The following is a 5,607-nucleotide window of genomic DNA, read 5'->3' on the forward strand; positions in this document are numbered from 1 at the left end:
GCATATTTATAAGATATGGAATTCTTAGAGTAATCATTATCGATAGATGATCTCATTTTAGAAATGTTACAATTGGAAGATTGATCAAATAGTATAATATAATGCATAAAATTGCAACTGCTTATCATCCTCTGACATGTAGTCTAGTAGATGTATTTAATAATGAAATTAAAAGAATTTTGGAAAAGAGTGTCAATCTTAGTAAGATGAACTAGTCTTTTTGATTAGATACTACATTATGAGCATACAAGACTGTTTATAAGACACCTATAGGTATGTGTACTTATAGATTAATTTTTGGTAAGACTTGTCACTTGCTAGTAGAATTTGAGCATGAAGCTTATCTGTTTGATTAGATACTACATTATGAGCATACCAGACTGTTTATAAGACACCTATAGGTATGTGTCCTTATAGATTAATTTTTGGGAAGACTTGTCACTTGCTAGTAGAATTTGAGCATGAAGCTTATTGGGCTATTAAGGAATTCAATTTCAATTTGAAAGATGTTGGTGAGAAAATATTATTGTAATTGAATGGGCTTGAAGAAATTAATACTGAATCTTACGATATTGCTAGGATTTATAAGAAAAGAATGAAAGAATGACATGATCGAAAGATAATAATACAAGAATTTGAACCTAGACAGGAAGTTTTATTTTACAATAAAAGATTAAAATTATTTCCTTGAAAACTGAAGTCTAGGTGGAAAGGGCCATTTAAGGTTGTAAAAGTCTATCCCTATGGAACTGTTAATATTAAAAATCCTAAGACTAGAAGGATATTTAAAGCAAATGGGAACATATTGACATCATATTTTGATGGTCAAAGACTAGTTTTTAAAGAAACATATTGACATCATATTTTGATTGTAAAAGACTAGTTTTTAAAGAAACTATAATGTTAGGTCACCTAGAGTCAAGACTGGGAATGTCAGGCTGATGACATTAAACCAAGTGCTTTGTGGGAGGCAACCCATACTTATCGTTGCTTATTTTGCTTTTTCAATTTTTTTTGGAATATTTTACATATATATTTATATTTGAGTTTTCGTAGAATCCATGTATTTGAGAAAATAATTAAAAAAAGATCTTTATTCACCTAATTTTATGGAAGAATTGAGAATTTTTTATCAAAATCGAAAATGTGAATTTTTTGAATTGGTGCATGATGCACTAGATTTGCTCATTATGCCTCGAATTCCATATAGCTGACGCATGATGCATCAGAATCGGTGCATGATGCACAATGACAATGAAAATGACTTAAAACGTTTAAAAAGGCGGTTTTTAGGGGCTTTTTGCCGGTTCTTCTCTTTAAAAATCCAAAAAACTGACTCCGAAGTCAATTTTATGGGGGAAAATGAGAGAAGAGTGATTAGATTTCAATTCCAATGGCATACCACTCTAAAAATTCAGTTAGATATGGAATTTTCAATCGGAGAAAGTTTGTCAGTTTTGATGCGTAGAAGTTACATGATCGTGTTCTAGTGAAGAAGAGACTAATCAAAGAATGGGGGTTTGTAAATCAAGGATTCAATACACCGAATACTCAAGTTGAAGATATTATTGTGCAAAGATGTTCGGAAGTGCTTTGTTACAATACTACCACCGTAGTCGTCCCTGTGGTGAAAGAGTTTTATCAAATTTATAAGGAATCAACCTAGGAATTCTTAATGTGCGAGGTAGGTTTATGAAATTCACTCCTTCAGGAATAAACGAGATGTTTATGATTAAAAATGTGTCTATCTGCTATTATGCAAATTTTACCCTTATGAGAGATAATTTGAATGAACTCTATTGGTACCTTACAAATGAAGATGCGAATTGGGAGGCTAGAGATGATGAGAATGTAAGTTTTTCTTCATCATTGTTAAATCCTATTTCTAAAGCATGGCACTTCTTTATTGCATTGAAGTTATTGCCTACTAGAAAAATCAACAAGGTAACCAAGGACAGTGTTATTTTAAATTAATGTATTCAAATCAAAAAACCTATTGATATTGTAACAATCATTGTGAAATCGGTTTTGGGTTTGATTGTGAATGGGTCTACAACCAGAATTGGACATCCATCCATTTTTTTCCTGGTATGTAGTCAATCATTAAGTACTTTACGAGAGTTGGGAAAAAGTGTTTCTTCCTTGGAAATCGATGGATCCAGAAGTTTACTGCAACTGTGTTGGAATGGGAGATGAAAACGACGTGAATGTGCTGATTAATCAAGGATCCTAGAACTCATCACCTATTCGACGTGAATGTACTGATTAATCAAGGATCCTAGAACTCATCACCTATTTAGCCTTACTTCAGTTAAAATGCACTGTTAAAAAGGGTCAAGAAGTTAGAAAAAGAGCCGCAGAATCTTATGCATGCAATGGGGAATATTTCTGAAATGTTAGATCACTTGGGAAATTATTTCTGAAATGTTAGATCACTTGGATTAGAAACTTAAAGAATATTTTGAGCATACTAGTCGTATTGAAGACGACTTGGTATGTATGTTCAAGGAACATGCTTGGATTGGGGAGGATCGACTGATGAGTTTTGTTATTGACCCTTCTACAACCTGTATGTGCACTACCAATCGATGGGAGATTTCCAGAAGGATGAGAGTGAAGAAGATGTTTGAACTTAATCTATCCACAAAATATTTTATTTAGTACTGTTCATTTTAGTTGTTTGTCGTGCTGGATTGTATTTACTTTTATTTTTGAACTATATTGATGTTTTTATTTGAAATTTTGATGTTTAGATTTCAGTGTTAGGATGTTTTGGTTTACTTTAAACATTAAATTAGATGTTTGTTGACTTAATAAATGTTAGTTTATAAAAGCACATATTTTATATACAAAAGTGAGTTTTGTATTGTTTGTGAAAGATGATGTTAGAGTAATGTTTAATCATGCTTATAAGGGTTCATTTAAGTTAAATAGAGGTATACATAGAGTGATAAGGCGCAAATTTTCAAAGAAAATGAAATTTGGAAAAATTAAGGAGTTGGCACATGATGCGCCGTTTTATAGAGAGTTGGCGCATGATGTGCCAAATTTACACAAATGCAAATTTGTCTAAAAATTACAAAATTGCACAGTAAACTCCATTTTTACTGCTTGGGTCATCTCCTACCTCTAAACCTTGACCTAGGGCTTCACATTGGGTGCGATAGAGAAGATTTCAGAGGCTAAAAATCATAGATTTCATCTTCTCTTGGTAAGAGCTTCACTTTAACTTAGAAATTTTTTATTTTCACCATGAATTTTTTTAACATTATGGAAATTCTGAAATTAGGATTTTTTATGAAAAATCTTGAAGAAAACTCATGGTGAAAAGTTTCTTACCAAATAATCTTACTTGAGGAGTTTGATTTTTGATTTTGTATTTTTGATTTGGAGTTTGATTTTTGATTTTGTAATTTATTTGGAATTTATTTAGATTTTGGTAGAATTTCAAATGGCTCCACGAATAAAGAGAGGAAGGACAGATAATTTTGATGCATGCAGTTTTGTTAATTTTAAGGCTTAACATAATTATAACACTCAAAACAAATCAAGAAAATTGATCCAGGAACGGGCATTTGCTAACCCGGGTGGCGAGATCAAGAGGTTAATTCTTGCCAGAAATTGGGAATAGTTTTGCTACTTTGCTGCAATTACAATTGTGCCAATGATTTGGGAGTTTTATGCCAACTTAAGATTTACTGATGACGATCACATTCTTGTGAGAGTTAAGGAAGTTGAATTTACTGCAGAAAGGATCAATGCTTTTTATGAGTTGAGGAATGTATTTCATGATGAATATGCTGCATTTGTGATGATTGATTTATCACTGGATGAAGTGATTTCCTTCTTTACTGGTAGAAAAGGAGAATGGAGGATTAAAAATAATAAGATAGTTAACTTCTCCGCTTCCATGTTGACCAGCCAGTTAAAGGTATGACACCACTTCATTTCTGCTAGATTACTACCAAAAAATCATCTTGTTGATGTAACAAAGGATAGAGCCATATTGAAATATTGAATTCAGGACATGAAAGAAATAAATGTTGGTGCTCTTATAGTTCATCATGCACGGAGTATAGCTAAGAGCTATACAGCTAGTGGTTTGGGTTACCCTGCCCTGATTTTCACTCATTGTGAGCAATCAGGAGTAGAACCTCATAGAAATGATTATTTGGAAGCATATGATTCAAAGAGTTCAATCATTTGTTGAATCTAGGGGTGGAGAAGGTGATAGACCCCTACATCAGCTGTAGGGGCATCTACTTCGCACCCTGTATCATTAGAAATTATTATGGACCAACTTATGATTAAACAATTGGATATAGTGAATATTTAGAATCAGATTAGAGAGATTGGAGCAAGGAATACTTATAATGATGATTATTAGCAGAGGAAAGTTTAGCATGATATTACTTTTGAGGATGCCATGGTGAGGTATCTCAGGGGTGAATACAATGTAAAATTTCCTACTTGCCCCAACTTTACTCCATATACTACTATTCATGATGATGATGATGATGATGATGATGATGATGATGATGATGATGATGATGATGATGATGATGATGATGATGATGATGATGATGATGATGATGATGATGATGATGATGATGAAGAAGAAGAAGAAGAAGAATAATAATAAGACAATGTTGAGGAAGGTGATGAAGATTGTTATTTTCTGGAGTTAGCTTATTTGTTTTGTTATTTATTTGTTTTAAGACAATGTTCAGGAAGGTGATGAAGATTGTTATTTTTTGGAGTTAGCTTATTTGTTTTGTTATTTATTTGTTTATATGTTGTATGGATTTTACTTGGTTGGCATTTGAAACTATTGTAGTAAAAACTTATATATTTGTGTTGTGGACTTAAAATTTTAATAGTAACAGTAAATTTTTACTTTTTATGCATTATTAGTATTTTTTTCTGTTTTTAAACCTCAGCAAATTCTATAGAATATATTATGTCTCATTTAATGCCCTAAAGCCAGTGTGTATTTCTAAATTTAGTGCATGTAGTATACCAGATCCCAGTGTCATAGTCAGAAATCCTTTACAGGTTAGTTTTTATTTTAATGCATTTACTATTTTCTTTCACCAAATGAAGTTTGTACTAAAATATTTTTTAAAAAAATGCTTAAGAACTTATGTTTTGGAGGGGGTGGGGGGGGGAAGAAAATTTTCTTTTAAAATGAAAGAAACTAAATATTATTTTTCCTTAAGTAACAATATTTTTAAAATTAACTTAACATGACATTGGATATTAAGATTAAACTTTAAATGACTATGCTTAAGTTTATGAATATTACGGTAAATTTAGGTAAAAGTTTTTAATAATGAAGGTCAATTCTAATGTTAAAGATATTTGGTATGATAAAATAAGACTAATTTTTTCTATTTAAAGTAAAAGAAATGGTATTTTTGAAGTATTAAGTATTTTAGAGATTCATGTAAGAGTAAAAGAATGACACTTTATGAAAATCATAAATTAATATGAATTTGTTAGGTGAAGAAAGGTAAGGTGTTTTAACTTTTAGAAGAGGATAGTGAAGTTAAAAACTATTAAAGGCTATTCAGATATAGTAATCCTCACTTGAAAAAGAAAAAGAAA

This window comes from Phalaenopsis equestris, unplaced genomic scaffold, assembly GCF_001263595.1.
Source record: "Phalaenopsis equestris unplaced genomic scaffold, ASM126359v1 Scaffold000036, whole genome shotgun sequence".
Taxonomy (NCBI): Eukaryota; Viridiplantae; Streptophyta; class Magnoliopsida; order Asparagales; family Orchidaceae; genus Phalaenopsis; species Phalaenopsis equestris.